This window comes from Manis pentadactyla, chromosome 17 (assembly GCF_030020395.1).
Source record: "Manis pentadactyla isolate mManPen7 chromosome 17, mManPen7.hap1, whole genome shotgun sequence".
NCBI lineage: Eukaryota > Metazoa > Chordata > Mammalia > Pholidota > Manidae > Manis > Manis pentadactyla.
Window position 1 is genome coordinate 11856447 of NC_080035.1, and position 19641 is coordinate 11876087.

The 19641-nt window shown below is 41.8% G+C and overlaps 1 protein-coding gene across 3 annotated transcripts in view; it reads left to right on the forward strand.

Moving 5' to 3' along the window:
* The window catches only part of TSC22D1 (TSC22 domain family member 1), a 172598-nt gene that overhangs the window by 144408 nt on the left and 8549 nt on the right, over positions 1-19641 (forward strand). The window lies entirely within an intron of this gene.

Genomic DNA, 19641 nt, shown 5'->3' on the forward strand with positions numbered 1-19641 from the left:
TTGTGTACTCTCTCTTTTTTCTTGGTAAGTCTGACTAGGTGTTTCTCTATTTTGTTTATCTTCTCAAAGAACCAGCTCTTGGTTTGTTGGTCTTTTCTATTGTTTTATTCTTTATTTTATTTATTTCTGCTCTGATCCCTATTATGTCCGTCGTTCTACTAACTTTTTGTTTCATTTGTTCTTTTTTCTAGTTTCTTTAATTGTGAGTTTATACTGTTTATTTGGGATTGTTCTTGTTTTTGAGGTTGGCCTACATTGCTATGTATTTCCCTCTTAAAACTGCTTTTGTGGCATCCTACAAATTTTGGGTTATTGTGTTTTTGTTTTCATTTGTTTCTATGTATTGCTTGATTTGGTCATTGATCCACTGATTATTTAGAAACATGTTGTTTAGCTTCCATGTGTTTGCAGGCTTTTTTGTTTTCTTTGCATAATTTATTTTTAGTTTCATACAGTTGTAGTCTGACAAATTGCTTGATACAAATTCAGTCTTTTTGAATTTACTGAGGCTCTTTTTGTGGCCTAGTATGTGATATATTCTGGAAAATATTCCATGTACACTTGAAAAAAATGTGTATTCCTGCTGTTTTTGATGGAATGTTCTATAGATATCAGTTAAATCCATCTGATCTAATGTGTTGTTTAGTGCCTCTGTTTCCTTATTTATTTTCTGTCTGGTTGATATGTCCATTGATGTTATGACAGTTAAAAATTCCCTAATATGAATGAGTTGCAGTCTATTTTCCCTTTAATTCTGTTAGTCTTTGTTTTACATATTTAGGTGCTCATGTGTTGGGTGCATAGATATTTATAATTGTTATATCCTCTTGTTGGACTGACCCCCCTTATCATGTAATGTCCTTCTTTGTATTTTGTTACTTTCTTTGTTTTGAAGTCTCCTTTGTCTGATATAAGTATTGCTATTCCTGCTTTTTCTCCCTATTATTTGTGTGTAATATCCTTTTTCATCCCTTCACTTTCAGTCTGTGTATGTCTTTGGGTCTGAAGTGAGTCTCTTGTAGGCAGTGTATAGATGGATCGTGTTTCTTTATCCATTCTGCTACCCTATGTCTTTTGATCGGTGCGTTCAGTCCATTTACAGTTTTTAGGTGACAATTGGTAGGTATGTACGTATTGCCATTTTATTAATTGTTTTCTTGTTGTTTTTATAGTTCATCCCTGTTCCTTTCTTCCTCTCTTATATTCTTCTCTTGTTATTTGATGGTTTTATTTAGCATTGTGATTGGATTTCTTTTTTAATTTTTTGTGTGTCTATTATAGGCTTTAGGTTTGTGGTTACCATAAGGTTCATGGATAGTTTCCTAACTATATAAGTCTATATGAAGTTGATAATTGCTCTATTGTAGACACAGTCTAAAAGTACTTCTTTTTTCTTCTCTTTCCTCCTCCACACTTTATGTATTAGATCTCATAATCTGCATTTTTAAAAAATATCCCTTGACTGATTTTGTGTACAGTTGGTTTTACTACTTTTCTTTTGTATTAGTTTCATACTTGCCTGGTAATTAATTGATCTACTACATTTTATTGTGGGTGTATTTTCACTGCTGGAAACTATTTAGGCTTAGGAACATTTCCATATAGAGAAGTCTCTTTAACACAGCTTTCATTTATCTGGGAAATTTTTAATCTCGCCTTCAAATTTGAATGATAATCTTCCTGGGTTCATGTCTTTTAGGTGTTACTCAAAACTTACTTTCTCAGGGAGGCCTTTCTTAATGACTTTATCTGAAAGTTTACCCTCTCTGATATACTTTATCTGAAAGTTTACCCTCTCTGATATATATATGTCCCTGCTTTCCATTCTTTATCTCCCACTGCTATCTTACATACTAGAGATTGTTTATTTGTATATATATGTTTCCTTTTAAACCCCACTTGAATACAGGTTCCAGGAGGGCAGAGATTTTGTTCACTTCTGAACCCTAGTGCCTAGAACACTGCCTGGCACAGAAGAGATGCTTAATATATATTTGTTCGGTTTTTATCACTTTTTCGATTATTTCAATATTCCAGTGATAACCAGTCTTTCAAGAGATGGAGGATTACCAAAATGAGGTGGCATCTGTTAAGACTGCAGAAATATTTTTTGCTTTTCATAGTGGTAATGAGTATGGCCTTGATAAGTCATATAAGTCTTTCTGCACTGTTTTCCTCATCTCCATAAATGAGGACAGTTATGGGATCTAGAAGAGAGGGTTGTTGAGAGGCTCAAATGAGTTAATGTATATAATGGGCTTAGAATATGGACTGGCAAGTAATAAATGTAATTTTAAGTATTTGCTGCTATAATTTTCATTATGATTATTACTGTTTGTTTTCCTTCATTCATTAACACTATACTGAGCACTTGCCATATTTCTGGCTCTTACCTAGGTGCATGGGACACACTGGTACATAAAGCAGTAGACACCCCCAACCCCTCTTATAATAGAGGGAAACAGATATAGTAACTACATGAGTGAGAATGACTGTTATCATTTTCAGGCTTGGGCATAGTAGCCCTTGGTGGGAGTTTGGGGAGAAGTGTCAGGGGTTTCTGTGGTATTGGTAATGTCCTTAGTGTGCTGGTTGGTTTGTGTTTGTTCCACTGTTATGCTTCATAACTTACATATATGTTACATGTATTTTGAAGACTTTAAATATTTCATAAAAAAAATATTTTCTGTCCCATGTGTACTTCACTGTAAAAACACGTTAATTACTCATATAACCTAGTTATTGATTAGGTAAGATAGTTGATTTCTTAAAAATCCCTTAACGTAATCTAACTGGTGTCTATCCATCCATCTCCACCCTATAATTTATTAAAGACAGTCAAAGCTGTTTTTAATTAACTCTGTTTTTACTCAGAGTACGTTTAAATGAAGTATTCAGCTTTATGAATGTGCAGAATCCTCCTAACTTGGGGTAATAGGTGATAGGACTTATGCTTTGTCACTAACCCCATTTACATGATTTTCGTAAAACATCTTATTTACTCATAATAATATAATTGAATTTTAAAATATATGTAGTATTTAATTTTTGTCATGGAATGAGGATTTGATTTTTTTATGTTAAACTAAATTAGATGAATCATTTTGCCTTCAAACCAGTTACAAAACTATTAAAGCATTATTTTATTAGAAACTAATAGTCTGATAAGTCTGTACACTTAAGATATAAATCATCCCAAAGTGTCTAACCATAGTGACTATAAGTAACATTTATTGTTTTAAAAATAGTTGTCAGTTTTTTACTAAATTAATTGTGCATTTATGGGGTGTCTGGAATCAGCCCATCTTTTTGGTTCCGTTGGGTAGTGGAGTCATGTACTATGCTAGTGTTGACTGACATGAGTTTGGATATTGGCTCTGCCATTTATGTAAGCCTTATGTCACCTTGGGCAAGTTGTTTGGCCATTTCTGAGCCTCAGTTTTCTTTTCTTTAAATAAAGAAAATAATGGTAACTACTACCTCAAAGTTGTTGTAAGGATTAAATAAGGAAATGAATGTATAAGCAGTTTATTGAGAAGTCTCAACTTTTTGGAGTATGACTATATAGCATTTTTTTCCCCTAATGTTACCAGCTGTGGCTTTGGAAACCCTTACTTTTTGCTATGTAATGGGACTGCTTAATAATATCTCAGTTTAGTTCTATAACTTTTCAGTTACTTTTACTTATATAGCCTTATTTTGGTTTTTAAGGCTTAGTTGTATTATCTAATAACTTTATATCATATTTGCTTCAAATCTGTCCTTTTCTGCTAAGTCAGGCTGAGCTTGTGTCTCTAGCAGTTTAGAATAGAGATGGGAGGGCCTGGTCTGTCCCCATGTCTGTGTCTGTGTGCCCTTCTTCTGTCCCTGAATGAGCTCCTTTGGCTTGGCCCTGGAATATCAGGAGAAAGAAAAGACAGGTGTTTTTACCTCAGAGCTTGCAGTCCTCTCCTTAGTTCAGCCTGGGCCTGTATGTTTGTTACCTGTGGGCTTGATGTGGACATCAAGGCCCCACAGGTAAAGGGCTACTTCTGTGTGGCTTACCTAGTTCTTGCAGCCCCTTCTAAGGTGTGTCCCCTTCTTCCAGTTGACCACAACTGGTAGCTATATGATGCTTTCTTCTGGTTTGCCTTCCTAACTATTTACTGCTGCATCTCAATGCACTGGGGAGAATACACATAAAATAGTTTGGTTTTAGCCCTTCTAATAACAGCTTCTAATTGTATCCTGTTGAATCTCTCCTTCTCTCTGGTAGCAGGCTTCCTTATCAGTATGTCAACCCATTTCCATCACTTTCCAATGAATTTTGGTTATTTAAATTGTTTTTTAAAACTCACTTCTCCACATTTTGAAACCTAACTCATGTCAGAATCAGAGTTCTCTTTTCTGCCCACTCTCACCCTCAAAAGTGAAAAACAAAAAACTTAGTCTGGATCTTAACCCCTTTGAGGGGGTTGTTTGGCCCTTGCCTGCTGTCCCTTCCTTCCTCAGTAAGTAGGCTACTAGGGTTGGGTGGGCAGGCAGAACAGAGAAGCAGAAGTCTGCATATCGGCTCCTGCAGAGCCCATGTCTGTGTCACAGCATGTTCCGTCTGCCTCTGTCTGAATGACCGTTGGCTTTCTGTGAGGCAGCCGTTTGCATGTGGGCCTTCTGAGGAGACGCACTTGGTGGTTCTTTGGAAAACACCTGGCGTTGGAGATCTGCCCTCATCTGATCTCTTCATTCCCAGTCCCATCTGCAGCCAGATCATCTTCACCCTGTTGCCTCTTGGGCTCTTCATCCAGTAGGTCGATCTCCCAGACAAGGTTCCTGCAGAGTGGCTCCAGCCCAGCTGCCTTCTGTGGTGTCCACTCAACTCATGGAAATTTCGGGAGTCTTTGCCATGCCAAATGGCTGCCCCAATGGTATGCAAGTTCTCACTCCACTGTCTCTTTCCCATATATGTTCCTGAGGTACTGTCTTCTATTCCCACAGATATTTACTGCTACCTAACAACTTCTGAATATTTTTCTCAAGCCAGATCTCTCCTAAGTTCCAAATATTTTCTACTGCCTACGTTGTCCCAGCAATGCCACTTTCCAGAACCAGGTCTAGCTATATGTCATCTCAGTTATCTTCACCTTTCACCATTCACATAATCCAGAAGCCTAGGAGTCCTCCTGCCTCCCTTACCTCCCACAAGCCAGGCCTGTCAGTTTGATTTACTGAATATCTTTTGAACTTACCTCCTTTTCTGTCTCCCATCCTCGGTTCTGGCCATCACTCTTGCCTTCCTTTTACTCCAGCGGTCATCTCCTTTAGTCTTGTACATGATGGTCAGGGTGGCCTTTCCAAACACAAACTCATCACATCACTTGCTTGCTTAAAACCCTTTTGTGTGGACCCCTGTTGCTGTCAGACTAAAGTCTGTCTCCATCACATGGCCTTTGAGGCCCCAGCCTGTCTTCTGCATTTTTTCCTTCTGCTTTTTCACTCCACACCTCCCACCACTGACCTCCAACTTCGTGCTCCCTAATCAAACTCATCTTCTGATTGGTGTCTGGACTCAGCCTGCTGCTTTGTGACCCAGGCTTCTTCCTGGCCACTTCTTTTTCATGGAGTGTTCTCAGTAAGTAGGGCACTAGGGTTGGGTGGGCAGCCAGCTGCCCAGGTCATAGACCACATCCATGCCTGGCTTTGATCTCCATATAGTCTGACAGCTGGTTTCTTCCTCTCTAAAATGGGCAGCTTTAGATAATTACTAAGATTCTTTTGAGAATAGCAAGATGGGTCTCGACTTTATAAGCTGTACTCTTCCAGCTCTAATATTCTTTAGTTTAGACCTATATATATGGACCTAGGATCTAGAATTCCTGGTCTGTACGTGTAGAGGAGAGTATTGAAACAAAAGTTGGTTCAATACCTCATCCTACAATTAAATAGATAAACTCTGGACAAAGCACACAATGCTTCTGAGCTTGCATTTCTAAGCCTATAGAATAAGGAAATTAGAACTGGATGATCTCTAAAGTCCATTTCAGCTCTAAAGTTTTGAATAAATTAAAGAAGCCCTCAGGCGCCACTGAAATCACAGAGCTGGAGTCCAGAGAGACCACACTGTGGAAATAGTTCCTGGATCAAAGCAGAAGGTATTTATGAAACATTCATTGTGTCCCTAGCACACAGAAAGTCATCTTTCCAATCTGTTACTGCTTACTGAAGCCTGTACTGCATTAGAAATTCAGTAGCTTTATGAAACCCTTGAGTTTATTTTCACCTTTGTAAATAAAACCACTCAACTGAGCTTTATCTGATCATTTTTGAATCACCAAAGGACAGACTGTAATGGCCCCACGTGGTCTGTATGCACAGAATAATGGTTTGTCTAGTTTCTACTGGCTCTTCTTTCTTTACTGCTTATCATTGTTATCTTCTGGAATTTAACATGAAAGTCAGTTTATAAAGCAATTGTTATTTTTAAAAAGTAGAAGAGCTCAAAGCATCTTTTTTTCCACAGTTATGCAAAAGTAAAATAGAAATAGTGTTCATTTCTGATAGGAGACTTACATGAGGTTCTTGAAATGGAAAATCATAATCAGGACAAGTTTTCACTTCTTCAGATATTCATGTAGGATATCATTTGCCTTCTAAATCTAAGATGCCCTTTTTGCTCCTGTTTATCATAATCTACCGTTATTTGGCAAAAGTGGTAATTTATGAAGAAATCTGGCTTTGAGGACTTTATTTTCACAAATATAAAAAGGATAAAAAAGGAATGCTAAACATTTGAATCCTATTGCTTAAAGACACTATGTATCTTATGGAAATTCTTTGCAGTTAGTTATGTTAAATAAAGTCAAGAAATGGAGGCAAGGGCAGACAGGTATGGGAAAACTAGAAATTGTTTCTAGAACTGTAGCAATAATTTAAAAGTGATCATAAATGTTTATAGGTCAGAAAATACACAGAAAAATGCTGAAAGAACATAGAAGAACCTTCTTTACTGTATATAAATAAAACGTATTAGGATTAAATTTAAACTATAAATTATTTAAATATACATTTAATTTTATTATATTTATTATAATTCTGTTAGGATTTTTAAAATTCTCATACTTTAAAGTAAGCATTTATTTTTAAAAAGTATTTCAACACCATGGGATTAGGGAACTGTGTGAGATACATAATTATATGGAATTTAGGGAACCTATAGTATCAGTGTATCTGAGTTAGTTCTCTTGTAGCCGAGTCATCAACAAACTTGACAGCTTTACAATTATAGTTTAAAATTCAAACCCAGTGTTACATTTTATATAAAATTATATAGCAATTACTGAGTCAAAAAATATACATTTCTAGGTCTTTTCAGTGAAAGTTTTTAAGTCCTTGGATTATATCTTTTTTAATAGCCTGCTTTCTACTTTGCTTTTACTTTAAAATTGTAAGATAAATTCTAGCCAAAATAAGCAGGCGAAGAGAGGCAACAAAGGGCCAGGTAGTTTATTTGAACACAATTCTCGGGTGATGTTCCCCAGTCTGGATATCACAGGCTGGGGAAGTCATGCCCAGCAGGGCAGGCAGCAAGTTTTTAAAGAAGGCAGGGGGAGGGAGAGCAAAGATGTACAGTGGCGTGAGGATTGGCTCGCCTAGGGTACGTGGGGGTCTCTCATTGGCCTTTAGCCAGGCACTGGAAAGTTACCACTAATCTTCTAGCTTGGGGGAAGGGCTCTAGTTAGTAATGTTATCCGATCAGGCTCTGGAATGTTGTCAGACCGGAACCTGTTGGTCTCTTCGCCTTGTTTGGTGAGGCCTGAGCTTGTCCAGCAGGCTCACTCCTTCTCCTGGTGCCTCCAGCCTTACATTCCAGCTTTTTGGTCATAATGGGCGACGACTCGATCTGGCTACTTCCGGCTGACAAGGGGCATTGTGGGGGGTGGGGTTTTAAGGCTGGTTGATGGCCAGAGGAGGCTCAGTCAGGATGGGCGAGTATTTGTGCAGCAACAGTTGATTAAATTTTATGTGTGAAATTTCTGCTATGCGCTGTTGAAGGAACTTGAAAACACATGGGGCAATTAAGAGTAAACTACAAACTGTTATTAAGGGGCTTAGCAGAGGCATTATAGCCAGGCCATTATGGGAGACTGAAGCCACTCATAAGGGCTGCCTTCAGGTACTCATGTTTTGTGGAGGTCTTTTTGTAGTTCTTGTAGTGTTTTTACGCTTTCTTTTATGACTCCAGACTCATTGATATAGTAGCAGCATTCTTTCTGCAAGAAAATACAGGTTCCACTCTTTTCTGCGGTAAGCAAATCTAAGGTCCGCCGATTTTGAAGGGTGACCTGGGCAAAGGAAGTAAGTTGTTGCTGGAGGGAAATAAGGGATGTTGAGGTTTCTTTTAAGGTTAGGCTCACTCTATCGTCTAATGCCGCTAATTGACTTGCTAGACCCTGAGAGCTGACTAATCTATGGCTTAATGCTCCTGCCTTTGTGGCGGCCATGGCCACTGCAGTAACTAGGCTCACTTTCACTAGCACAGGTAGAAAAACTGCCCTCTTCTGTCTAGTGTTTTGATATGTAGACTATTCGTCTAGTGCTTGTTTTACTTCAGGTTTGCTGTACAATGTTAGTTGGGGCACCAGCATCACTGAAAAGCAGGGTTTTACTGTGGTGCTGTTGATGCACTGGGTAAGCATATTATTGCACCAGAAGAACCTGACCCCTTGAAGGGAGATTGGAGTGTCTACGGTTACCCATTGTCGGCATTGGCTTTTCATTGACAATTCTGAGATGGTGGAATGCTGGGTTAGGTAGCAGGTTAGTGGGGACGATGGTGTTTTGTGCCATTTTCTGGTGGCTTTGGACTTATGTCAAGCTTCAGGCTTAAGGCTCGTTTTCTACATTGGTACTTTGCTTAAAGGGAGGCCACAGTTTTTTTCAGAGGAGTTTACTGGTTGAGCTTGGAAAAAACTAATGGGAACTGCTGCTACTGGTGGGTGTTGGAGGGAGGCACAGAGGAAACAACTGGACACATTGCTGAGGATATGTGAAGCATTAAGAAACCCCACTGTTTGTCTAATGACTCTGGCCCAGGAAAGTGGTGCTCCTGCTGGTTGTAGAGAATGGGGGTAGGGGTCCAACTGCATTTTCTGTTTTAGTGCCTGTTCTGTTTTTAGAGTATTACTTGATACCTGTGCCTGGGTGTTTAGAACTTCCGTGAGAGTGGGATTTACAGTGGTTTATTTTCTCTTGATGTATCTTGTGCACTGTGGGGACTATTGGTAACTATTGTATAGCTTGTTCTGTACTCTTTTTTTCTCAGCATGGATCTCATGGGTCACTAATGGTAATGTATAGCTTATTTTGTATTCTGAAGAACATGTTGTCAGAGACTCTTCTTGCTGTTTTTTCTACTGCATGAACTTTACATGTGTTTAATTCAGGATGACATCTCCCATACATGTCAGACTGGAAAATACATGTATGAGAGATTTGGTTATACAGAAAGCACAGCGTAGGGTTTGAGAAAGTGTTTAAGATGTCTGTGTGTACTGGTATTTGAATCGGTGCTTGACAGCTTACACGTGGGCAATTTTGGGTGCCTACTTCTTGGTTGATTTTGTAAAGAGTTAGCTGGAGCTTAAACTTCCATGCAGAATAACTCTACCTGGAGACTACTGGGCTATTTATCTGGCTGGTTGTAGACACGACTAACCTGCAGCTTAAGAGGACCTACTTCACAAGACACCCAATCATCATGTCTGGGTGCCCGTTTGAGCCTAGAAAGGTGATAGCAGGAGGAATGCCCATGTAGTTTGACTGCTGAGGGCATAGTGAGGATTACTGTATAAGGCCCTGTCCAGAGGGGTTGGAGAGATTTTGGCTGGAGTTCTCTTAGGAGTACCTCATCTCTTGGCTGAAGGATCACTACGTCTCCTGGGTTGTTGGATGACGTAGGTTGGGGTAGGAGCTGGTCTGCGTGTTCTCTAAGAAGATGTCTCAACAGTGTAAAGTAAGGAAGGTAGGAGGCCAAAGGAGGAAAGGTAGCAGGCAGGCCTGTGTTTAGTAAGAAGGGCCTGCCATACATCAGCTCAAATTCGCTTAGTCCAGCCAGTCCCCGGGGAGCAGCATGCAGCCGAGCGAGAGTGATGGGGAGAAGATCGGGCCATGAGAGCTTTACCTCTAGAGACAGCTTAGTTAGTTGGTCTTTTAAGAGACCATTAGCCCTTTCGACCTTACCCAACGATTGGGGGTGGTAGGGTACATGGAGGTTCCAGGTGATATTGAGAGCCTTGGCTGTTAGCTGAGTGACCCAAGAGATGAAAGCAGGCCCGTTGTCTGACTGTAGCGAGGCAGGCAGGCCAAAGCAGGGGATGATATGCGCCACCAATGTCCGTGCCACTACCGAAGCTGTTTCTTGGCTGGTGGGGAAGGCTTCAATCCACCCTGAAAAGGTATCAACTAGAAGTAGTAAATACCGGAGCTTTTTATGCTTAGGCATGTGGGTGAAATTGACCTGCCAGTCCTGTCCGGGGATGGTTCCTCTCATCTGGTGGAGGGCCATCTAGATCTTCAGAGCACCTTGAGATGAGACGCGATGACAAGTAGTGCAGGCTTGGTGCACCTGATCTATGGCCTTGCGGAGACCATAAGGAGCAAATATGGGGGAGAGAAACCGGTGCGTGGCTTCTGGCTTAATGTGTAGAAACTGATGAATTTTAGATATGATATTTCTGCCTTGGGCTTGGGGGAGGGCAATTAGTCTCCGAGATATATCCATCTCTGATCTCCCAACATCCCCCTTGATGTAGAAGCAGGTGCCGTTCGTCATTGAGGTATTGGGGCAATAAAGAGGGGGAAAGAAATAGCACAGAGGGTTGCTCAGACCTGGATGTTAATTTTCGGGCCGTGGCATCTGCCAATGCATTACCTCTGGTTACTGGATCGTTTCTAGTCTGATGTCCCTTACAATGCACGATGGCCACCTCCTTGGGGTCTTGTAGGGCCTGTAGCAGGTGGCTGATAGCCCAACCATTGATGATCGGGGTTCTCTTAGTGGTAAGGAAACCCCTTTCTTTCTAAATCGCAGCATGAGTGTGTGTAATTAGGAAGGCATATTTAGAGTCAGTATAAATTGTGGCCCTCTTCCCAGCTGCCAGCTGTAACACCCAGGTAAGAGCTACTAATTTGGCTTTCTGGGAGGCGGTCCCAGATGGGAGTAGGTTTGCTTCTATCACCTGTGACAGAGTCACCTCTGCATAGGCTGCCCTTCACGCCCCATCACTCCCCTTCACCGAGCTTCCATTTACAAAAACGGTCAAGTCAGGGTCTTCGAGGGGCATGTCTTATAGGTCCTCTGTAGGTTTTCTAAGAGCTTCTACAATCTCTACACAGGAATGAGTGGGCTGATCTGCCTGATCGCTGATGGGAAGCAAGGAGGCTAGGTTAAGGGGTGGAGAGACTTGTAGGGTTACCTGTGGCTGTTCAGTGAACAGGAGGTGGAATTCTTGTACTCTTGAAGGACTCGAGGAGGCCAGGGATTTATGACTCAGAAGATCCTGTAACTGGTGTGGGGAATACACAGTAATGGGCTGTTGGAGCGTTAATTTCAGGGCTTCTCGGGCCAGACTTCCCGCAGCTGCCAGGGCTCAGAGGCAAGGCTGCCACCCTCTGGTGGTGGTATCTAACTGTTTGGAGAGAAAGGCAACGGGACAGCGCCCCGGCCCCACTGGCTGTACCAGCACTCTGGTGGCCACCCCTGCCCTCTCTGCTGTATATAGGGTAAAGGGCTTAGTTAAGTCAGGGGGCATCAACAGGGGGGGGGCGGTGAGAGCAACGCATCTCACAATTGATTGAAAGCAGAAGCTACCTCAGCGGGTGAAGTTAGCAGCCCAGTAGGAGTCTCTGTGTCAGCCGCATAAAGTGGTCTAGCCAGAAGGACACAGTTAGGCACCCAGTGTCTGAAAAACCTTACTAATCCTAGGAAGGATAGTATCTCGGCTCCTGAAGTAGGTGGCAGGAGAGCTTTAATCGCAGCCGCTCAGTCTGCTGTCAGGGCTCTAGTGGTAGGAGTTAGAGCTAGCCCGAGGTATGTAACCTGGGGTAGAGACAGCTGTGCTTTGGCAGGGGATACCCCATATCCCATGTCTGCCAGGAAATTGAGAAGGGATGTGGTGTCCAGGACCGAGGCCTCCTTTGAGGGGCTGCAAAGTGAAAGATCATCCACGTATTGGAGGAGAACACTCTCACCTGTTGAATGTCGCGAGAGGTCCTCTGCCAGGGCCTGTCCAAAAAGATGGGGGCTATCTCTAAAACCTTGAGGTAGAACTGTCCAGGTCAATTGTCTAGATCGACTGGTGTCAGGGTCTTCCCACATAAAGGTAAATAGCAGCTGCGAGTCTGAGTGGAGAGGTATAGTGAAAAAGGCATCTTTAAGGTCTAGTACAGTAAAATGAGAGGTACCGGAAGGGACCTGAGACAGAAGGGTTAGGCACTACTGGGTGTAAGGGAATAACAGCCTCGTTAATTATTCGGAAGTCTTGAATGAGGCGATATGCTCCAGAAGGCTTTTTTACCGGCAAGATGGGAGTATTGCATGGAGAGTTAGTCGGTACTACAAGTCCCTGCGGGAGTAGACGATTAACAATAGGCTGTAGTCCCCTTCGGTAAGCCTGCAAAACAGGAAATTGAGGCCGAGAAGGGAAGCGAGATGGGTCTTTAAGGTGTATTAAAACTAGGGTGTGGTGGGTTGCCACCACAGGGGTGGAGATGTCCCACACAACCAGGTTGACAGCAGTCCAGGAAGTTGGGAGACTCAGGTTACCGTCATCTAACTCTCCTTCGCCAACCAAAGCAATGAGGGAGTTTCTGGTGTCCTGTAAGCATTTAAAAGGTGGGAGGGAAATAGAGGCTCCTAACTTATAGAGCAAATCCCGTCCTAACAGAGGAGTAGGACTGGAAGGCATGACTAGAAAGGAATGGGTAAACGGGATGCCTTGGAAAGTGCAGGCCACCGGGCCCATCTCTAAAGGCTTCGAGAGGGTTCCCATGACCCCAACTACGGAGTCCTTGCCAGGGTTCAGAGGCCCTTTAAAGGAGGGGAGAACAGAGTAGGTAGCCTCCATATCCACTAAGAAGGAGATGGGCTTACCTGCTACCCACAGCTTGGCCCTGGGCTCAGTGAGGGTGATTGGGGTGTCCAAGTCCAGGCATCTTCAGTCTTTGAGGATGCCCAGCAGGTCTGAAGGGTAGTCCTTCAAGGGTGTCTGCCCCCTGCAGGGCTCTGCCGCTGGAGGAGGACCACCCCCGAGTGGACAGTCTACTTTCCAATGACCTCGCTTACCGCAGCTGGGGCACGGTTTTGTCGGTTTGTGTGGGTTGGGGCACTTCCATGCCCAGTGCCCTTCTCCACCGCACTGAAAGCAAGGGCCCAGAGGTTCAAGTAGATCTTCAGGGACACCCCAACGATCTCCACGAGCTGGCTGCAGAGCAGCTGTTATGGCACAAGTCTGTTCTGCCATTTGGGCAGCTGACCTCCTCTCGCTCTCATCCTCTCAGGCATGAAAAACTTTAAATGCCATATCTACCAGGTCTCCTAGAGGGGTCTGGGGACCATCTTCAGCCTTTTTAAGCTTGTGCCTGATGTCGGGAGCTGACTGAATTATAAAATGCATGGCCAGGAGAGAGGAACCTAATGCTGAGGCCGGGTCAATCTTAGTAAAAGCTCCTAGAGTTTCTTTTAGGTGCTTGAGGAATTCTGATGGGTTTTCATCAGGTTTCTGGGTGATTTCTCTAAGCTTATCATTACTGATAGCCTTTTGGGCAGTTGAGTTCATACCTGCCAATAAGTAGCTAACCATGCGATCCCAGCATGCTTCACCCTTGGGAGAATTATAATCCCACAGGGGTTCTTGTAGAGGAATAGCTTCTCTGCCCATAGGTTCCCGCTCATCTGTGGCATGGGCCTCATTGGTACACTGCTGTGCCGCCGCTGTGACATGGTCATATTCTTCTGGGGTTAGAGTGGTTTGGAGGACTACATGTACATCATGCCAGGTGAGCTTGTAAGCTCGGGTGAGATATTTAAACTGTTTAGTGAATATTACAGGGTTGGAGGAAAAGGACTCCAATCGCTGTTCTATTTGGGACAAGTCTGCCAGGAAAAAGGGAACATGAACCTACACTACTCCCTCAGCCCCGCCACCTCCCTCAGAGGAGCCATCACGTGAGCTTGAGACCGCTGTGACTTAGAGCGGCTTACAGGAGGGCTAGACCATTTGGACACCAGCCGCGGTGAGTAAGACGGCGGCGGGTTTGAAGGAGGGGACGGAGGGGGTGACCTTGGCAGTGGGGGATACAACCTGGGAATCGATGTGGAGCTTGAAGGCAAGGGACTGGGGTATGGGGGAGCTTTATATGCTTTATCTGAAGTGTAGTCAGCACCTGTGGAGCAAGATGGCAGCGTGACTGGAAGAGAAGGGGAACAAGATGGTGGAGAAACCAGAAGAGAAGGAGAACAAGATGGTGGAGAAACGAGAAGAGGAGGGGAACAAAATGGTGGAGAAACCGGAAGAGAAGGAGAACAAGATGGCGGAGAGTTACATGGAGAATGGGAGCTGGCCCCCCGCGGTGGGCCTGGAGGAGCGGGAAGGGGGGTAGCTGAGATCTTCCACCGAGTCTGTCAGAGAAGAGCCTCCCAGTGATGGGGGGGTAGAGATTGGCGGTTCTTGGCGGAGGCCTGGGCAAACAAAACTTGGGAAGGAGCACACAACACACAAATCTGGGTGGGTGCACAGAGTCCAAAAAGCCTGCACATATGGGATTTCACTCCACTTTCCGCTCTGATGGCAATAATTAGTTAAGTCGATGAGGAGGCCAAAATCGAAAGTTCCCTCAGGGGGTCAGCGAGATTGGTTGTCCAAGGGATACTGAGGCCCGGCCTCAGAGCAAGGAAAGACCAGCTTCCATTTGAGAACTTCCCAGGACAAATATAGAGTAGCCAGATTAGAAATGAGACACCACAGCGGGGTCAGAGCCTCTGCTTTCGAGGGCTGGTTCCCCATGTCTGTGCCACTTCCCAACTAATCCCGCTGAGAGGAGCGCCCAGCGTCCCAGGGAGCCAAGTCAGGAGGCCTGGGGTAGGGACGTCTCCCCCACTGCAGGGCCAGAGGTGGGCCAGATGCCCAGGGGCTGGATGCCCCCCTGGACGTAGCTACGATTTCTAACGGACCAGGTGAAACGGAGTTAGGAAGGGAAACAGACCGGGGGAAACTGAGGGACTCACCAGAAAATAGTCCATGCAGTGGAGAGCAGGCTGAGGTCCTGGGTCAGGGAAGGAGGGGGCAGGGCCGCTGGTGGCTGGTTGGGGCCCCGCGCTCACGCTCCTTCCCGGGTTTCTGCACCAAATGTAAGATAAATTCTAGCCAAAATAAGCAGGCGAAGAGAGGCAGCAAAGGGCCAGGTAGTTTATTTGAACGCAATTCCCAGGTGATGTTCCCCAGTCTGGCTATCACAGGCCGGGGAAGTCATGCCCAGCAGGGCAGGCAGCAAGGTTTTAAAGAAGGCAGGGGGAGGGAGAGCAAAGGTGTACATTGGCACGAGGATTGGCTCGCCTAGGGTATGTGGGGGTCTCTCATTGGCCTTTAGCCAGGCACTGGAAAGTTACCACTAATCTTCTAGCTTGGGGGAAGGGCTCTAGTTAGTAATGTTATCCGATCAGGCTCTGGAATGTTGTCAGACCAGAACCTGTTGGTCTCTTCGCCTTGTTTGGTGAGGCCTGAGCTTGTCTAGCAGGTTCACCCCTTCCCCTGGTGCCTCCAGCCTTACAAAAATATTTTAAATCAAAATAATACATGTACAGATATCTAAAGTGGTCAGATTCATAGAAACAGGAAGTAGAGTGGTGGTAACCAGGGCTGAGGGGAGAGGATAAAAGGGAGTTGTTTATGGGGTGTCGTTGTAGATTTGCAAGATGAAGAAGTTCTGGAGATCTGTTTCACAGCAATATGAATATACTTAACACGACTGATCTGTACACTTAAAGTTGGTAAATTTCATGTTAAATGTTTTGGACCACAATAAAAAAAGATACATATACATATGTAAAGACAAATAGAACTAATAGAAAAAATATTAGCAGTTCATTTTTTTTTCATTCTCCCTAATATGTCACATAGAGGCAGCCACTTTTTTTCTTAAAAATTTTAAGGATACTTTACTTATAATAACATTTCCCTTTTTAATATATAGTTCTACAAGTTTGTACAAACACCAACAGTGGGTGTACTACTACCACAATCAAGAAACAGTTCCATCACCCACAAAACCTCCTCTTTCTTACTCCAAGGCCCTAGCAACTTTTTTTTTTTTTTTTAATATACAATCTTATGTTGGTTTCAAATGTACATCACCATGGTTCAGCAGTCCCCATGCTCAATTTATATTGTGATTATGAATGATTGTGCCCCTTTATCCACCTTACCCTCCACCTGCACCCATCCCAACCTCTCCCCCTTGGTCACCACCAGTCACTTCTCAGTGTCTTATGAGTCTACTGCTGTTTTGTTCCTTCTGTTTTGCTTTGTTTTTGTATTCCAAAATAAGTGAAATCATATAGTATTTCTCTTTCTCCTCCTGGCTTTTTCACTGAGCATAATACCCTCCAGCTCCATCCATGTTGTTGCAAATGGCAGGATTTCTTTTCTTTTTATGGCTAAATAATATTCCATTGTATATATGTACCACCTCTTCTTAACTCATTCATCTAATGATGGACACATAGATTGCTTCCATGTCTTGGCTATTGTAAATAGTGCTGCAATAAATATAGGGGTGCACATATCTTTTTGAATCAGGGATTTTGTTTTCTTTGAGTAAATTCATAAGAGTGGAATTAGTGGGTCAAATGGTATTTCTATTTTTAGTTTTTTGATGAACATCTATACTGTTTTCCAGAGTGGTTGCACCAATTTACATTCCCACCAACAGTGTAGGAGGGTTCCCCTTTCTCTGCATCCTCACCAGCATTTGTTGTCTCTTATTTTTTGGATAGTGGCCATTCTAACTGGTGTGAGGTGCTATCTCATTGTGGTTTTAATTTGCATTTTCCTGATGATTAATGATGTGGAGCCTCTTTTCATGTGCCTGTTGGCCATCTGAATTTCCTCTTTGGAGAAGTGTCTGTTCAGGTCCTCCCCCATTTCTTAATCAGGTTATTTGTCTTTTGGGTGTTGAGTCATATGAGTTCTTTTTATATTTCAGATGTTAATCCCAGCCCTGGAAACTTCTTAATCTGTTTTCTGTCCCTGTGTTTTTTTTTTTTTTTTATCTTTACTAAAATATCATAAATGGAATCAGATAGTTTGCAGCCTTTTGAGTCTGGCTTCTCTCAATAGCATAATATATTTGAGAATTGTTCATGTTGTTAGGTGTGTCAGTAGTTTGTTTCTTTTTATTTCTGAGTGGTGTCCCATTGTGTAGATGTACAATAGTTTGTTTATCCATTCCCTGGTTGGGAGACATTTGGGTTATTTCTATGATAAAGCCACTCAAAACATTCACATACAGATTTTTGTGAGAATGTATATTTTCATTTCACTTGATAACTTGGATTGGGATTACTGGGCTTTATGGAAAGTGTGTCTAACATTTAAGCAGCTGCTAAACTGTTTTTGCAAAGTGGTTGTACAATTTGCATTCCCACCATCAGTATATGAGCATTCTAGGTGTTCTGCATTCTTGCCAACAGTTGGTCTTTTCATATTTATTTATTTTTGCCATTCTAACAGGTTTCTCATTATGGTTTTAGTATGTGTTTAGCATTTTTTCTATGTGCTTATTTTGAAAAGTTGTCTTTTCCCTATTTTTTTGAGGGGCAGTGTTGTTTGTATCTTGCTATTCAGTTTTGAGAGTTCTTTAAATATTTGTGATATAGGTTTTTCCACATATGTGACTTGCACTATTTAATTCCAGTCTATAACTTGTCTTTTCATTCTTATAACATCTTTCAAAAAGCAGAAAGTCCTCATTTTGGTAAAGTCCAATTTATTTTCTTTTCTTTTATGGATTGAGATTTTGGTGTCATATCTAAGAATTCTTTATCTAATCCATGGTAAAGAAATCCCAAAGATTTCTCCTATGTTTTCTTATAGAAGTTTTATGGTATTGGATTTTACATTTAGTTTGATGGTCCATTTTAGGTTAGTTATGTTGGGAGGAATAGATCAAGTTAGGGTTTTTATGTTTGTTTTTATTTTGTATATGGCTATCTAATTGTTTCAGTACTATTTGTTGAAATGACTGTCTATATTCATTGAAACACCTCAACATCTTTGTTAAAACTGAGTCTTTCAACCAATGAATTTGGTATTTCTCACCATTTATTTGGTTCCCTTTGATTTTTTTTCATCAATGTATTATATAGTGTTTAGCATCAGATTTTTTACCTTTTTAAATTAATTTTTTAAAATTGAAGTACAGTTAGTATACAAATTAGACTGGTTTTAGGCGTACAGCATAGTGAATCAATAATTATATACATTATGAAATGCTCACCATGATAGTTACCGTCTGTCATACAAAGACACTACAATATTATTCACTCTATTCCCTATGCTGTACATATCACCATATAACTTATTTTATAACTGGAAGTTTATACCTCTTCATCCCCTTCACCTATTTGGCCTGTCCTCCTGCCCCCATGACCTATGGCAACCACCAGTTTGTTTTCTGTGTTTATGGGTCTATTTCTGTTTTGTTTGTTTTGTTTTTTAGATTCCACATATAAGTGAAATCATATGGTATTTATCTTTCTCTGACTTATTTTACTTAGCATAATACCTGCTAGGTCCATCTGTGTTGAGACAAATGACAAGATTACATTCTATTTTATGGATGAGTAATATTATTTTGTATATGTGTTCCACATCTTCTTTATCCATTTATTTATCAAAGGACACTTAGGATGCTTCTGTATCTTGGCTATTACACCATGTAGCTCTTGTACATATTTTGTTAGATTTATACCAACTTCATGTATTTTTATGTTATTATAAATGGAACTTTTCAATTTTTAATTATTCGTATCATTATATGGAAATACAACTGATTTTTCTATATTGAACTTACATTCTGTGACTTTGATAAACATGCTTCTTGTTAGCTCTAGTAGTTTATTTGTGGATTCTTTGGGATTTTCTACATAGATAATACTATTATCTGTGAATAGAGATAGCTTTATTTTTTTCTTTCTAATCTGGAGGTCTCTTCTTTTTTTTTCTCCCATATTGCATGGCTGTTAACCTCCAGTATGATGCTAATTAGGAGAGCTGAGAGTGGACATTATTGCCTTGCTTCCCATCTGAAGGGGAAAGCATTCATTCTTTTACCATTATGATATCAGATGAATGTTTTTATATATGCCATTTATCAGGTTGAGGGAATTCCATTCAGTTCCTATTTTGCTGAAAGTTTTTATCATGAATGGATGTTGAATTTTGTCAGTTGCTTTTTCTGCATCTATTGAGATGATCCTATAGTTTTTCTTCTTCAGTATGTTGATAGGATGAATCACATTGACTGATTTTTGAATGTTTATATTGTGTTCTCAGGATAAGTACATTTGGTCAGGATGTATTTATTACCTCTTTTTTTTTAATATATGGT